This window comes from Ranitomeya imitator, chromosome 2 (genome assembly GCF_032444005.1).
Source record: "Ranitomeya imitator isolate aRanImi1 chromosome 2, aRanImi1.pri, whole genome shotgun sequence".
Lineage (NCBI taxonomy): Eukaryota > Metazoa > Chordata > Amphibia > Anura > Dendrobatidae > Ranitomeya > Ranitomeya imitator.
Genome location: NC_091283.1, coordinates 155,994,465 through 156,011,916, shown reverse-complemented (window position 1 = coordinate 156,011,916; position 17,452 = coordinate 155,994,465). Strand labels below are relative to the sequence as shown.

The following is a 17,452-nucleotide window of genomic DNA, read 5'->3' as shown; positions in this document are numbered from 1 at the left end:
GCCCTAATTCCTACCCTAAAGCTATGTGCCCACGTTGCGGATTTGTGTGAGATTCTTCCGCACCATTTTTGAAAAATCCGCAGGTAAAAGGCACTGCGTTTTACCTGCAGGATTTACCGCGGATTTCCAGTGTTTTTTGTGCGGATTTCACCTGTGGATTCCTATTGAGGAACAGGTGTAAAACGCTGCGGAATCCGCACAAAGAATTGACATCCTGCTGAAAATACAACACAGCGTTTCCGCGCGGTATTTTCCGCACCATGGGCACAGCGGATTTGGTTTTCTATTGGTTTACATGGTACTGTAATCCTGATGGAAAACTGCTACGAATCCGCAGCGGCCAATCCGCTGCGGATCTGCAGCCAAATCCGCACCTAGCCTAATTCTAACTCTAATTCTAGCCCTAACCCTAGTGGGGCAAAAAAAAAAAATAAATTATATCTATATATATATATAATTGCCTAAGGGTTTTTCCGTCTGTCTGTCTGTCCTGGAAATCCCGCATCTCTGATTGGTCGAGGCCGCTAGGCCTCGACCAATCAGCGACGGGCACAGCGACGATGATGTCATAAAGGACTTGGACATCCCGCGTCTGATTGGTCGAGGCCGCCAGGCCTCAACCAGTCAGCAACGGGCACAGTATCGACGTAGATGTCATAATGGTTGCCATGGCGACGATGTCATAAAGGTTGCCTCGACCAATCAGCGACGGGCACAGCGACGATGATGTCATAAAGGACTTGGACATCCCGCGTCTGATTGGTCGAGGCCGCCAGGCCTCAACCAGTCAGCAACGGGCACAGTATCGACGTAGATGTCATAATGGTTGCCATGGCGACGATGTCATAAAGGTTGCCTCGACCAATCAGCGACGGGCACAGTCTGCCGCAAATTCTGGTGTGTGTGTGTGTGTGTGTGTGTGTGTGTGTGTGTGTGTGTGTGTGTGTGTGTGTGTGTATATATATATATATATATTTATTAAGCCGACAGGAGGACGGAGGGGAGCGGAGGACAGCAAATGACAGGACGGAGGGAAGCAGATCGGTGGCAGGGGTCAGATCACGATGCTATTACAGCATCGGCCATGGCTGGATTGTAATATTTTTCATTGGTGAAATATTACTATCGCTCTGATTGAAAGTGAAACATCACTTATCAGAGCGATCATAGCCACGGGAAAGGGGGGGGGGGGGGGAGGTGTCGCGAAGCCACCCCCCCTGGGCTCAAGTACAACTCCCCCTGTCCCTGCAGGTCGGGTGAAATTACAGTTAACCCTTTCACCCTGCCTGCAGGAGCGCGATCCGACCATGACGCATATGCTGCGTCACAGGTCGGATTGGCACAGGTTTTCATGACGCATACGCTGCGTCAAAGGTCGGGAAGGGGTTAATCCGCAGAGTTTCCGCACTGTGTTGTTTTTTCACATTGATTTACATTGTACTGTAAATCACTTGCGGATCTGCAGCGTTTCTGCACCACAAAAACGCTGCGGATCCACAGGAAATCCGCAACATGTACATATACCCTAAGGCTCGTTTTGATTTTGCCAAAATAACATGTGGGAGACTCCGCAAGTGTATGGATGAAGGTGCTGTTGTCAGATGAGACCAAAATTTTACTTTTTGGCCACCAAAGTAAACGCTAAGTCTGGTGCCAAATGAACACAGCTCATCACCCCAAGAACACTGTCCCCACAGTCAAACATGGTGTGGCAGCATTATGCTGTGTTTTTTTGGCAGCAGGCACAGGAAAAGTGGTCAGTGTTGAGGGGTAGATGGATGGTGTGAAAAACACAGCGATATTTTTGAGCAGAATCTGTTTACGTCCGTCAGTGCCTAGAGACTGGGATGGAGTTCACCTAACAAGACAAGGCCCCAAAACATACTGCTATAGCAACACTCAAGTGGTTTTGGAGGAGCCTCGTCAAAGCCCAGACCTTAATCCAATTGAGAATCTATGGTTAGACTTGAAGATAGCTGTTCACCAGAGGAAACCAACTAAGGGTACCGTCACACAGTGAAATTTTGATCGCTACGACGGCACGATTCGTGACGTTCGAGCGATATATCCGTGACGTTCGAGCGATATCGCAATGTCTGACACGCTCCTGCGATCAGGAACCCCGCTGAGAATCGTACGTCGTAGCAGATCGTTTGAAACTTTCTTTCGTCGTCTAGTGTCCCGCTGTGACGGCATGATCGCATGGTGTAACATATATCGTATACGATGTGCGCATAGTAACCAACGGCTTCTACATCGCACATACGTCATGAAATTATCGCTCCAGCGTCGTACATTGCAAAGTGTGACAGCAGTCTACGACGCTGGAGCGATATTGTTACGACGCTGGAGCGTCACGGATCGTACCGTTGTAGCGATCAAAATTTCACTGTGTGACGGTACCCTTAGGCTAGTTTCACACTAGCGTTTTGCTCAGCTGCGGCCTTCCTCTGTGAAGCCACGCCCACTTCCACATGCGGCCTGCGTACCTATCTTTAACATTAGGTACGCAGGTCGTGCAGATGTATGCGGATGCCTCCACATGCGTCGTTTTGACGATGCGGCGACCCGCGTAAAACGCAGCTGGTTGGAATTTCTTTTTTCTCTGCAGCGTCAAAACGACGCATGCGGAGGCTTCTGCATACATCCGCACGACCTGCGTACCCAAGCGGCGGAGGTGCGGCCGTGGCCTCACAAAGGAAGTCCGCAGCTCAGTAAAACGCTAGTGTGAAACTAGACTTACTTGGATGTGGAAAATTCAGACTTATCCAACGTGACTTGCAGCTGTAATTGCTGCAGAACGAGGCGCTATAAAGTACTGACTTTACGGGAGGTGAATAGTTATGCAATGATGTTTTCAGTTATTTTGTCCTATTTGTTGTTAGCTTCACAATGAAAAGAAACCCAAATGAATGTTCACAGTTGTAGGCATGTTCTTTACATGAACTGATGCAAACCCTAAAAAAGACACGCCAAGGGGGTGAATACTTTTGCAAGCCACTGTAGGCAATATCCAACATAAGACTACCCAGCACTTGCAGAACTACAACTCCTATCATGCAAAGCCACAGGTAGTAAATTTTAAGTGTTACCATGTCCTAACCTCTTCCTTAAACAACCCCCCCCCCCCACACACACACACTACCGACAAGGGCTAATTTCACTAGTTTGCTGCGTGTAGGTGGCAGCGGGGGATCCCTGTGGCAGCTTTCACGCTCTTCCTCCTGCGTAATACACCATACTTCCTGAGAGACGTAGCGACAGAATCTGAACGATGCCATAAACAGATTTTCTGTAGGATTCTTGCTCCAAGTACAAACTGTATCCAAGCAACGGCTCCGTCCAGCACAGCCGCAATACAGAAGCGGCAGGCTGAGATCATGCACGTATGGGAAGACTCAAGACTGAAGAAAGCTGCCACTCTTAAAGCGACAGCACACGCATTTCTACACAACTGGCCACAGAGGAGCTGAAGGAGAAGGAAAAAGTTTCATCCCCCCTTTTAATTGCTCCCCAAGGACTTTAAATTCACTTCCAAAAGTCCAGAAGCCAACAGCCTGGCAAGATATAGTGAGATCTGACACCCTAGAGAGCACAAGGAATTGCTGCAAGTTTTAAAAAGCCACTGATCCCAGGCAAACCCAAGACATGGCAGCAAGTCTGGGATTATTGGACCGAACAACGATTTCTGGCCAGGGAGACAGAGGAGAGCGCGCATGAAAGCATAAAAGTAGTCATCCATGAGAACCAATCTGAGAAACTGGGGGAAATTGTACGCTTCCGCTTGCCGTCAGTGAATAAGAAGATCATTGTTTACATCCAGCACCTGATAACCTGCACAGACCTAATACTTTACACAGTTGAGGGCTTGTTACAATGTATCCACTCCAGATTGATACCATTGATACAGCCTGGGCAACAAAGTGGCACTCCTATATAGCAGCAGGTTCACTGTCTGAGTCTATGGATCATATGGTTGCAGAACTATTCTCCCCCCATCACTTACATATTCGGCTTCCATGCTGTTGCTAGGCAGCGCCTCTATGCAAAAAAGATGGATTGCATCAAACATCACCTCCCTCCCCCAAACCGTGTCACATGACCGTTCAGAGAACACCAGGGGTTAAACTGCCAATTTTTCAGTGCAAATTATCCCCCTTCCACAAAAAAAAAAAAATATCATGTACATGGCACAGACCAGGACTCCTCATGGATGAGCCAGAATCCAAAGACATCTTACAAGGTCACCAGGGCAATTACCAAATCTACTGTCCCCAAAAGCTGAGGATGTGTCGGTCCACGCCCCCTGCAGTGCGGAAGGTTAATTAATGCAATGAAGAAATAAAAATAACCTTAGAAGAAGCCACCTGGAACACACGCAGCACCAGGCAAAGCGACTGAGGCCGACATTATGTCAGTAAGTGAAAACAGAGCGAGCAAAAAATCTAATTAGCAGAAGGAACAAGGCGCCTGAGCGTCCCCGGGGAAGAGCGAATGCTGCTGGGTACTATCTGCTGCGGGCACATAGTCACCGTCTGTGGCCTCATCTCCACCGACTGCCCAACATGTCACATGCTCCGTGAGATTGGTCTCATCACTAATCTGACACATTGGTTCCCACTCATGCTGGATAAAGGGACTTTGTGCAACTAGTGCTAGTGATGCTATAGGAGGGCAGGTTGCTGGAAATGCTCCCAAACAAAAAAGTGCAAAAAAGCAGCATCCGATGTTGGGCAAAGAGGCCCCAAGAGTACAGTGCAGGTATAACCAATAGTGTTCAACCCACGGTCTCCCCCTCCGAAGTCACCACCAGTGCCGAATATTGCCACAGGTCCTATAGAGCAGAGGTCCCCAACTCCAGTCCTCAAGGCCCACCAACAGGTCATGTTTTCAGGATTTCCTTTGCATTGCACAGGTGATGCAATTATTACCTGGGCAAAACTAAGGAAATCCTGAAAACATGACATGTTGGTGGGCCTTGAGGACTGGAGTTGGGGACCTCTGCTATAGAGGAGACACGGATGTATCCGCTGCAACTACTAATATACAAGGAAAAGATGACCGATGGCTTACAAAGTCCACAGACTGCTGGGTGACAACCAATACAGCCGCCATTACTGCCCCCACAGTGGTCACCATGCAGCTCTCCTAGTCAAGAAATGTGCCAGTGTGTGTGTCTCGGCACGGACTTACCCCAAACACTGCTCCGGACTGCAGCAGAAAGTCTGTGCCCGGCATTCAGGCCCGAACAGTGGCCGTCCGACACAAACACTGAACACATTCGGATTCGCCCATCTCTACCCATGACTGCTCTCCCGGCACCACTGCATGGCAGGGACAGGGAAATGTATTTCTTTGATACCGAGTAATAGAAATACTTGGGAAGAGTCAGAAATGCATTTGCCTTAAATTTTGCAACTACCCGGCTGAGGACGTTGGAATACAGGGGCTGCAGGTGAAAAGAACTCATGCTCAAGTCCCTAGGTAAGTTTTTTTTTTTTTTTTTTACATAATTACAAAAACATTTAAAAACACCCTACAAAAATATGGGGAAAAAATCATTGTGACCCCTTGATAAAAATATGAAAAGAAGGGGTTACTCTGAGAAAACGTTCACCTTGAGAGCACGCAGGAGCCTCCATCATTGTGCACCTGAGCATAGCGCCCAGCAGCCTCGGAGGAATTTTGTTTATTTCTCAAAAAAAAAAAAAGAGAGTCTAATCACTTTGGGGGCAATTAACAAGGCGTCAGCACCGCTGCCAAACCTCCAGGTCCACAGGATTGGTCTCAGTCGTCCTCTTCGATCCAACCGCTGAGAAATCACTGCTGCTCCCAGCCGTACGAGGCAACAAAAATAAACCCAGGCCCCAGCATGCGCTAATATCAGCAGTCACCAGAGCTGCTGCACCCGCACCGTACGTCCCGTCAGGATCTACACAGCCCTGCAGCAATGACCGGGAATGGGTCTTTCCAAGTTCCCCCATAAACGATTTCCAGAAACAGTTGTGGCTGGAAACACCAGTGTAGCACAGATGATGGTTTCTAGTCACTAGCAGGGCTGTGGAGTCCGAGTCCTTTTTTTGTGGATTTGGATTTAGTATAAAATGAAACAATTCCTAAAATATATAATACATTGGGTACAGTAGTATAATGTGGGATGTGCTGTAAATATTTCATAATTTCGGAAAGTTCTGAAATGTCCTATAAACGTCTGTTCTGTTCCTGATCTAAGGATCTGGGCTTTTAGATGAGATGAATCTGTGCTGCACTTTATGTACATGCTCAGTAGTGACCAGTGCTGTGGAGTCAGAGGTGAGATGAATCTGTGCTGCACTTTATGTACATGTCCGTAGTGACCAGTGCTGTGGGGTCAGAGGTGAGATGAATCTATGCTGCACTTTATGTACATGTCAGTAGTGACCAGTGCTGTGGAGTCATAGATGAGATGAATCTGTGCTGCACTTTATGCACATGCTCAGTAGTGACCAGTGCTGGGGAGTCATAGATGAGATGAATCTGTGCTGCACTTTATGTACAGGCTCAGTAGTGACCAGTGTTGTGGGGTCGGAGGTGAGATGAATCTGCCCTGCACTTTATGTACAGGCTCAGTAGTGACCAGTGCTGTGGGGTCGGAGGTGAGAGGAATCTGTGCTGCACTTTATGTAAATGCTCTGTAGTGACCAGTGCTGTGGAGTCATACATGAGATGAATCTGTGCTGCACCTTATATACATGCTCAGCAGTGACCAGTGCTGGGGAGTCATAGATGAGATGAATCTGTGCTGCACTTAATACACATGCTCATAGTGACCAGTGTTGTGGAGTCATAGTTGAGATGAATCTGTGCTGCACTTTATGTACATGCTCACCAGTGACCAGTGCTGTGGGGTCAGAGGTGAGATGAATCTGTGCTGCACATGTCAGCAGTGATGGAATTGTGGAGTCGGTGGTTTGGCTTACCGACTCCAAAGCCCTTGTTGCCACTATTTTACACAGCCCTGTTCTAAAGATGCCCTTGCACCATAGATAGCAGCTGGTCCAATGTTTGCTTAACAACCTCAAATACACAAGAACACTTAAGGTACCGTCACATTGAACGATATCGCTAGCGATCCGTGATGTTGCAGCGTCCTGGCTAGCGATATCGTTCAGTTTGACACACAGCAGCGATCAGGATCCTGCTGTGATGTCGTTGGTCGCTGCAGAAAGTCCAGAACTTTATTTAGTCGCTGGACTCCCTGCAGACATCGCTGAATCGGCGTGTGTGACGCCGATTCAGCGATGTCTTCACTGGTAAACAGGGTAAACATCGGGTTACTAAGCGCAGGGCAGCGCTTAGTAACCCGATGTTTACCCTGGTTACCAGCGTAAAAGTAAAAAAACAAGCACTACATACTTACCTTCCGCTGTCTGTCCCCGACGCTGTGCTTCTCTGCACTGGCTGTGAGCGCCAGCCAGCCGGAAAGCAGAGCGGTGACGTCACCGCTCTGCTTTCCGGCCGCTGTGCTCACAGTCAGTGCAGGAAAGCACAGCGCCGGGTACAGACAGCGGAAGGTAAGTATGTAGTGTTTGTTTTTTTACTTTTACGCTGGTAACCAGGGTAAACATCGGGTTACTAAGCGCGGCCCTGCACTTAGTAACCCGATGTTTACCATGGTTACCGGCATCGTTGGTCGCTGGAGAGCTGTCTGTGTGACAGCTCTCCAGCGACACTGCAGCGATCGACATCGTTGTTGGTATAGCTGCAGCGTCGCTGAGTGTGAAGGTACCTTTAGGATTAGTCATCACACACACAATCCAGGACAAGCCCTTTAAGAAGCCCATTGCATGCCTCCTGTCGCTATGCGCAGTACTCAGTGGGGGGGGGGCATGAATACACAGGACTCCTGCCCTCAGAGAAGATGCTTCATCAGCTGCACACGATCACAGATGGGCAGCAGTGCCGGGGTGGGGTATTTCAGATCATCCTCATAACTTCCACACAGCAGCACAGACTCACAGGTCATCTGCATAAATCCAGGGTACATTATATACAGAGGGGAACAGCGCCTCCCACCAAGAGCAGGCAGAGCTCAGGAGCAATGTTGTGCAGCCGCAGAACTGCCCATACAGAACCTAGGGAAGCAAAGGGGAGCACCAGTGGTCGCAACAAATTGGGGTATTTTACAAATAATTTGTTTGCCGTCAGTGAATGAAAAAAAAATAAAAAATCATACATTTTTCCCGGCGCTGATACATTGCAGCAAACTGTCAGGACAGAAGAGAGACGACCATAGAATACAGCGACTTGGTGACAGAATTGGGGGCTGCTCTGTCAATGGTCTTGTGTCAGGGCTTGCTTTTTTTGGTGCCAAGCTGATGTTTTGGGGTACACAACACTTTGATCACCTTTCAACCCATGTTCCTTTTTGGTATTTGCAGAGGCGTTTTGACCAAAATCTGGCATTTCTGGTGCTTCCATTTTTTTCTGCTTTGAGCTATTGACCGCGCGGGTTAAATGATTTTATATTTTGATGGATCGGACTTTTAATAAAGGAAACAATGGGTAATATGTTTTTTTAGGACTAGAGCCTGCGCGCCTCTGATCTTGTGATGTGCACCAGTATATAGCTAAAGTGATGATGTTCCTTGAGGCCCAGCCCCCGGCGAGGAACAGCAGTGCCAACACGGCAGCCATTAGGGCCTTATGCAGGCCGCCAGATGCTACAGCAATCAGGGCCATGGAGCCAGTAAGCCAAACCCGCAACCCACTGGTACCCGCAATGACAATGGTGCCAATATCAGAGCCGGACAGTGGCATTTAAGGGACTGGAAGCAGCAGCGGTCTGGTGCGGGCTTAAGCTGATTTCACATTTGCGAATGTGTCCGCATAATATAGTCCGCAACCGCATGCAAAAACACATGATAATGCAGCGTTTTTTTTATCCACATTAGTTTACGCATGACGGCAAAAAAAACAACGCAGAATTGCATGAGTTTTTACATGCGCTTGCGCTTTTTATGAGCATGCATTTGATATTTCCAGGAGGGTGTCTCAATAGGCGTGTCTAAATCAGTTCCTGGACATGCGCAGTCCGAAGTGCGCAAGCGCATTGAACGCATGCGTACCCACATACATGCATACGAATGCGTTCCCATAGACAGTAATGCATTTTTAACGCACTAATCCGCATGCGCATGCCTGCGCATATTTGATGGAGATTTGCCACCTCAAAAATTCCAACATGGTGCGTTAGCTGAGCCCCGCGAAAAAACACATGCCTAAGCAAACGCATGCACCTGCGTCTACAATGTTAAAGATAGAAAATCAAGATGTATGCGGATGTATGTGTCAGAAACGCTGCAGACACAACGTCAATTGTGAAACCAGCCTTAAAGGGAACGTGTCACCCCCAAAATCGACGATGAGCTAAGCCCACCGGCATCAGGGGCTTATCTACAGTATTCTGTAATGCTGTAGATAAGCCCCCCCATGTATCCTGAAAGATAAGAAAAACAGGTTAGATTATACTCACCCAGGGGCGGTCCCGGTACGATGAGCGTCGCGGTCCGGGGCCTCCCATATTTATTCCATGACGTCCTCTTCTTGTCTTCACGCTGCGGATCCCGCACAGGCGTACTTTATCTGCCCTGCTGAGCAAAGTGCTGCAGTGCGCAGGCGTCGGGAATGGTCAGAGAGGCCCGGCGCCTGCGCACTGCAGTACTTTGCTCTGCCTCAGCAGGGCAGATAAAGTACGCCTGCGCCGGAGCGCGAAAACAAGAAGAGGACGTCATCGTAAGAAGATAGGAGGCCCCGGACTGGACCGCGAAGCCCATCGGACCGGACCGCAGCGGGAACGCCCCTGGGGGGGGGGGGGGGGGGGGGGGGGGAGGGGGAAACCTGTCCACAGCATTACAGAATGCTGTAGATAAGCCCCTAATGCCGGTGGCCTTAGCTTATAGGCGATTTTGGGGGTGACAGGTTCTCTTTAAACCTCCTCTGCCCGCTCCTTACCACAGCACATTTTTGGCGGATGTGGACCCATCACTAACAGAATGTCCCATGAGTCAGAACCCCGATATTGGCATATCCTAGCAACAAAAATATCCTTTTAATATAATCGAAGCATTGACATGAACTTTATACATTTAAGCTATCAACATCTCTGCTTGCGGTCAGTAAATGATCATGGCTGAATTCCAAACCCGACAGAATACGTCCCACAGCTGAGAGTTTGTCACAATCTCACCAAGTATAGATACATTGTAACAAACATTTGGTTTACACTGCCCTTTTATTTAGGCCATAGAAGATTGGATGAAACTGGAACAAACCCTCAACTGTGAGAAGTCAGACTGGGATTTTAGCCTTTGGTTGGGAACATTCCCATTCCCTGACAACAAGCAGATATTAGAGATGATGAAGCTTTACAACAAGGTCAGAATTACACAACACTTCAACCTCATGAACATGTACTACAACCCCCACTTTTAGGGGCATAATGAGAGTTGCAGTCTGACAATGTTTGTGTTTTCATCGCTACACCTGTCAGGACATGCTGGGAGTCATAGTTCCACCAAAAGTAGATGTCACTGGCAGCAGAGCATCTTACTTGTTAACAGACACTAATAAATGGCTACCTGCAAGGTAGCAGTCAGGGAATGATGGGAGTAGTAGTTCGTTCAGAAGTGCAGATCGCACAATACAGAGTTGACAAGATGCCTATGGCCTCAATACAGAATATTGCACTAGACTATAAACAGCCCTGGCAGAATGATGAGAGTGATAGTCCCAATAATATGGTCTAGGCTGGAGGCCATTACCCTACAACACTTCCAGACATCAGATGATGAGAGTGATAGTTCTGCTCCAATAAAAGGGCTGTAATTACATGGCACAGGATACAGACATGTGTAGTGGGACTATCACTCCCATCATTCTGACAGGTCGTATATGGTATAATGCAATGATCTGCAGCCAGAGCCCTTTAACACTATCACTCTCATTGTTTCGACAAGTCTGTGTTATTGTGTGTCTGCAACCTGTAATTGTGGTGGTATCACTACTCCCATCATTGTGACCAGTCTGAGTGTGATCATGAAATGGTCTGCACACCAGTCAGTCCTGTAACCAATGTCTGCAGATCATTGCACTATACCATACACAGACCTGTCAGAATGATGGGAGTGATCGTCCCAGTACAGAGGTCTTACGATGCAGATAGTTGCATATCATTAACCAATATAAGAGGATGCTGAGAGTAGTAGTCCCTGGCTGCAGATGATTGCATTATAGCATATACAGAGCTGGCAGAATAATGGGAGAGGTAGTCCCAGTACAGAGGTCTTACAATGCAGATTATTGCACATCATTCACCAAAATTACAAAGGATGCTGAGAGTAATAGTTCCCGCCTGCAGATCATTGCACTGTATATACAGGTCTGTGAGGATGCTGAGGGTAGTAGTCCCCGCCTGCAGATCATTACACTGTATACAGGCCAGTCAGGATGCTGAGGGTGGTAGTCCCCGCCTGCGGATCATTGCACTGTATATACAGGCCTGTCAGGATGCTGAGGGTGGTAGTCCCTGCCTGCAGATCATTGCACTGTATATACAGGCCTATCAGGATGCTGAGGGTGGTAGTCCCTGCCTGCAGATCATTGCACTGTATATACAGGCCTGTCAGGATGCTGAGGGTGGTAGTCCCTGCCTGCAGATCATTGCACTGTAGATCAGGATGCTGAGGGTGGTAGTCCCTGCCTGCAGATCATTGCACTGTATATACAGGCCTGTCAGGATGCTCAGGGTGGTAGTCCCTGCCTGCAGATCATTGCACTGTATATACAGGCCTGTCAGGATGCTCAGGGTGGTAGTCCCTGCCTGCAGATCATTGCACCGTATATACAGGCCTGTCAGGATGCTCAGGGTGGTAGTCCCTGCCTGCAGATCATTGCACTGTATATACAGGCCTGTCAGGATGCTCAGGGTGGTAGTCCCTGCCTGCAGATCATTGCACCGTATATACAGGCCTGTCAGGATGCTCAGGGTGGTAGTCCCTGCCTGCAGATCATTGCACTGTAGATCAGGATGCAGAGGGTGGTAATCCCTGCCTGCAGACTGCACATCACACACTTAATAGCACGTAAACAATTGCTCACAATCCCTCTGACAACTCTTCCTGGCAGCGCAGGACCGGGTGACAGCTGCACATCCACAGGCAGCAGGGGAAAGCATAACACTGAGGGGGCGGTATCTCTCCCATTACTGAGGGCCGCCCCGGATCCGGTCACTGGGGAGCAGGCCTCAGGCCTCGGCGGCCACTCTCCGGTTCCCGTTGAAGGCCGCAGCCTCCCCTCCGCGCCACAACACAGGAGAAAACGTAAGAGGCGGAAGATGGCTGCTGGGCCTGACTGAACAAAGCTGCGGCCTGGGCCCGTCCTCCCTCCCCGCCTCTGTCCGGGCAGGAGCCGTCCCCCCGGGAATACCGACCTGGTCTAGTGGAGCGCTGTGTGCTGCTAGTGCCGGAGTGATGCCGGGGTCGGGGCGGGCGAGCGGTGCGCGGGATGGCGGCGGATACAAGGCGTCTCAGCTCCGGCTGCGCCTCTCTCCTCCGTCTCTCTTGCTGTTTTTTTTTTCTCTTCACTACAAACTCCTCCCCTTTACCGAGCTGTCAATCATCCAGCGAGAAGAGAGCGAGCCCTTCACGGCGAGCGGCGGCCTCTGCCGGCAACCGGCAGTACTACAGTAAAAGCCAAGCGAGCGCACAGAGGGCAGCGGCCTCTGCCGGCCCCAGATGATACTACAGTAAGAAAAGAGCGAGGGCACAGAGGGCAGCGGCATCTGCCGGCCCAGGACAGTACTACAGTAAACGAGCGACACTGCAGAGAGTAGCGTCTTCTGCCGGCCCCCGGCAGTACTACAGTAAGAACCGAGCGAGAGCAGAGAGCAGCGGTCTCTGCTGGCCCCCGGCAGTACTACAGTAAGAACCGAGCGAACGCACAGAGAGCAGCGGTCTCTGCTGACCCCCGGCAGTACTACAGTAAGGCTGGGTTCACATTGCGCTAGGTGTGTCCGTCTAACGGACTCGTTTTTAAGTAGTAAAAACGCAATGTAACGCACATACTAACGCGCCCATAGACTTGCATTGTCTGACGCATCGTGACGCATCCCTAAATTGGTATGCGTTTGTCACATAACGTTTTTTTTCTGACGGACCTTCAACGCGGCTTGCAGCGTTTTCGGGTCCGGCCAAGCTAACGCACTACTAACGGAAGCGTTCATTCTGCCATAGAAGGCTATGGCAAACGCAGTCAGACGCAAATCATGAAAAATTTCCAAATAGAACCACACGTTTTAATAGCGTTTGAGGGTGGTCACATGTGGTCATGTGACAGGAAATGTGACTTCGGCCATTAAAATATCCCACTCACACAAAGTCTCCTGCACGTGACAGAGTGTTTTGCCGTAGCTAAATTGTAAGTACATTTCTATATATTATATATCTCTGTATACATCATGGGAGTCTGTAATGTCCGTCGGATGTGTGTGTACTAAAAATGTATTGTTTTGTTGCACACAGATGTCGGATCAGAGGCGTAGCTAGAGCTTTTGCCGCCCGGGGCTGTTCCCGAGTTTGGCGCCCCCCCCCCCCCCCCCCCCCAGCTCAATACACACAAAGGTTACCAAAAATGGTTTTCCTGTTTTGTAGAACTTAAACTGGGCCTAATGGTGTCACCCCCACATGCCACACCTGTCACTTAATACCACCACACCATGACCAGGCCACATAGTGACCGAATAATACTACATACAAGGGACAAATACCACCGCACCATTTCCAGACCACATATTACCACCACATAGTGACTGAATACTACAATACTGATCAGTAATAAAAAAAAAAACACAATACTATCACCATAAGTGCCAGTATTCACGGGAGATCTGTACTTAGTATGCAGTGTCTGTGTAGAGGTAATAGAGATCACTGGTGACATTATACACAGGACCTCTATATAGTATACAGTGTATAGTGTCAGTGTATAGGTAACACTGACTCACCAGTGACGTCTCTAGGTGAAGTCCTTCATCTTTTATCCAGCACAGACCGCCATCATTCCTTCCAGCCAGGACTCGTTTCTGCAGGAAATAACACAGTTATCTCGAGCTCCGCTTGCAGAACACATTACTTAATTTTTCACAACTTCTACATTACACCACATGAAGAAAAAAAGGTGATCTAGTGTCACTCTGCACAGTAACAGGCCCGCCCCCCCATTTAAAACAGTATACTCAAAAAATAAAATAAATACATCACTGCAGTAATAATATCCCTTAATTATCCCCTATGGTAATAATATTCCCCACCCTGGCCCCGTTTATCTCATTCCTGGCTCCAGCCATATGTTGTCGTATCCTGCCCTCATGAGTATCCATTCTACCCCATATGATCTCCCCATCCTGCCCCACCAGCCTCCATCGTATCCGTCCTGCCCCATGATCCAATCCTGCCCCGTGTCTCCAATCATGCCCCGTATCTACATTCTGCCCATGCCTCAAGTCCTGCCCCCAGTGTGTCCAGCATATTACCCCCATGTTGTCCAGCAATCTGCCCCAGTGTGTCCAGCATATTACCCCCATGTTGTCCAGCAATCTGCCCCAGTGTGTCCAGCATATTACCCCCAGTGTGTCCAGCAATCTGCCCCAGTATGTCCAGCATATTACCCCCAGTGTGTCCAGCAATCTGCCCTCAGTGTGTCCAGCAATCTGCCCCAGTGTCCAGCCTTTCCCCAGTGTGTCCAGCAGTCTGCCCCAGTGTGTCCAGCATATTACCCCCAGTGTCCAGCATTGCCCCAGTGTGTCCAGTATATTACCCCCAGTGTGTCCAGCAATCTGCCCCAGTGTCCAGCATTGCCCCAGTGTGTCCAGAAGTCTGCCCCAGGGTCTCCAGCATTGCCTCAATGTGTCCAGAAATCTGCCCCAGGGTCTCCAGTATTGCCCCAGTGTGTCCAGCAATCTGCCCCAGGGTCTCCAGTATTGCCCCAGTGTGTCCAGCATTCTGCCCCATAGTCTCCTGTACTGCCCCAGTGTGTCCAGCATTCTGCCCCATGGTCTCCAGTATTGCCCCAGTGTGTCCAGCAATCTGCCCCATGGTCTCCTGTATTGCCCCAGTGTGTCCAGCATTCTGCCCCATGGTCTCCAGTATTGCCCCGGTGTGTCCAGCAATCTGCCCCATGGTCTCCAGTATTGCCCCAGTATGTCCAGAAGTCTGCCCCAGGGTCTCCAGCATTGCCTCAATGTGTCCTGAGATCTGCCCCATGGTCTCCAGTATTCAGAGTGTCCAGCATTCTGCCCCATAGTCTCCTGTACTGCCCCAGTGTGTCCAGCATTCTGCCCCATGGTCTCCAGTATTGCCCCAGTGTGTCCAGCAATCTGCCCCCTGGTCTCCTGTATTGCCCCAGTGTGTCCAGCAATCTGCCCCATAGTCTCCTGTACTGCCCCAGTGTGTCCAGCATTCTGCCCCATGGTCTCCAGTATTGCCCCAGTGTGTCCAGCAATCTGCCCCATGGTCTCCTGTATTGCCCCAGTGTGTCCAGCATTCTGCCCCTAGGTCTCCAGTATTGCCCCAGTGTGTCCAGCATTCTGCCCCATGGTCTCCAGTATTGCCCCAGTGTGTCCAGCAATCTGCCCCATAGTCTCCTGTATTGCCCCAGTGTGTCCAGCAATCTGCCCCCTGGTCTCCTGTATTGCCCCAGTGTGTCCAGCAATCTGCCCCATAGTCTCCTGTACTGCCCCAGTGTGTCCAGCATTCTGCCCCATGGTCTCCAGTATTGCCCCAGTGTGTCCAGCATTCTGCCCCATGGTCTCCTGTATTGCCCTAGTGTGTCCAGTATTCTGCCCCTTGGTCTCCAGCATTGCCCCAGCCCCAGACAGTCAGAAATAAAGAAAAAAAAAAAAAAAGTAAAATCCTCACCTCTCCCGTTCCCAGCACAGGTCCGGTGCAGTCAGCGTCTCTCCGGCTCTGCGACGCTCAGGACAGAGAGGCAGAGCGGCGCGCACAGTAGTGACGTCATCGCGCCCTCTGCTCTGAGACGTCGCAGAGTCAGAGGAGGCTGCAGCTGGCGGCGCCGCAGGAACCAGGTGAGGTGAGTATAGAGCAGGGGGCGGGGGCGGGGGCGGGACCCGGGGGTGGGGGGAGCTGGCCCTGGTCGTGGCGGCGGACGGCGCCGCCCGAAGATTTAAAGGGGCGTCTTTTTTTTTTTTTTTTTTTTTTTTTTATCTTCTTCTGCAGCGCCGGCCGCCCCCAGCATTGTGCCGCCCGGGGCGGACCGCCCCCCCCGCACCCCCCTTCCTACGCCACTGTGTCGGATACAGATGTCAGCAGCAGCAGCGTGTCTGCGATTTTTTCTTCTGAGTCGGTAGGCTTGCACTTTAAAAAACCATGTTGTGTGAAACTCCATTGTATTGAGCTAGGCATAACAATCCTGTTTATTGTTTTATTGTGAATAGGAGTCTTCTGAGCCCGAGGCTGTTAGACCTCCCCCAAAAAAACACGCAAAAACAACAAAGGTACATAGCACACATGTTGAATTTTTCAGGCATAAATTTATTGATCCAATGAATGTTAACATTATTTAATGTTAAAATATTTTTTTTTACATTTTACATACACAATAGGTTGTGGCACAAGGAGGACAAAAAAGAAAAAAGGTCCCTAGACGTCTGTCGTCGCCACAACTGCCAGTGGTAAATATAAAATAGAAATATTCTATCCAATATTTACCAACAATCTATCTATTCACTTTCTATCTACTATACCTATAAACTATCTATCAACTATCTATCGCTCCATCTATTTGTCTATCTATATCTATGTATCTATCAATATCTATGTATCTATCTATCTATATCTATCTATCTAAATCTATGTATCTATCTATATATCTATCTATCAATATCTTGATAGACGCAGACAATATCTAACGCAGACAAACGGATACTTCGTAAACGGACATCAAAATGAAAAAACGCGATCACATGCGTTAACGCTAGTGTTACCGTGACGACGAATTTCACATATTTTTGCTCCGTTTCTGTACATGCGTTTAACGCATCCGTTTGACGCCATGTACTTGACGCAATGTGAACCTAGCCTAAGAACCGAGCGAGAGCACAGAGAGCAGCGGTCTCTGCTGGCCCCCGGCAGTACTACAGTAAGGGAGGAGAGAGCGCAGTGAGGAGCAGCCCCCACAGTACTACAGTAAGGGAGGAGAGAGCACAGTGAGGAGCGGTCCCCATGGTACTACAGTAAGAAACGAGAGAGCACTGTGAGGAGCGGCCCCCACGGTACTACAGTAAGAGATGAGAGAGCGCAGTGAGGAGAGACCCCCCACGGTACTACAGTAAGGGAGGAGAGAGCACAGTGAGGAGCAGCCCCCACGGTACCACAGTAAGGGAGGAGAGCGCAGTGAG

At 49.5% G+C, this 17,452-nt stretch overlaps 1 protein-coding gene and 1 long non-coding RNA gene across 14 annotated transcripts in view; one reads left to right on the top strand and one right to left on the bottom strand.

Moving 5' to 3' along the window:
- PRRC2B (proline rich coiled-coil 2B) overlaps nucleotides 1-12,633 on the bottom strand; it is a 71,791-nt gene extending 59,158 nt beyond the window's left edge. For 8 of the 13 annotated variants that reach the window (XM_069747546.1, XM_069747551.1, XM_069747548.1 and 5 more), the window contains exon 1: nucleotides 12,470-12,612. The gene's annotated coding sequence lies outside the window, so the exon portion shown is untranslated. Of the gene's footprint in view, nucleotides 1-12,469 lie in introns of all 13 variants that reach the window. The other 5 variants (XM_069747547.1, XM_069747558.1, XM_069747550.1 and 2 more) reach the window with 4 other exon arrangements.
- Nucleotides 12,634-16,343: 3,710 nt separating this feature from the next.
- On the top strand, nucleotides 16,344-16,726 carry LOC138667259 (uncharacterized). The gene is made up of 3 exons (XR_011318677.1): nucleotides 16,344-16,398; nucleotides 16,490-16,549; nucleotides 16,658-16,726. It is a non-coding gene; the product is annotated as an uncharacterized lncRNA (long non-coding RNA).
- Nucleotides 16,727-17,452: the final 726 nt, after the last annotated feature.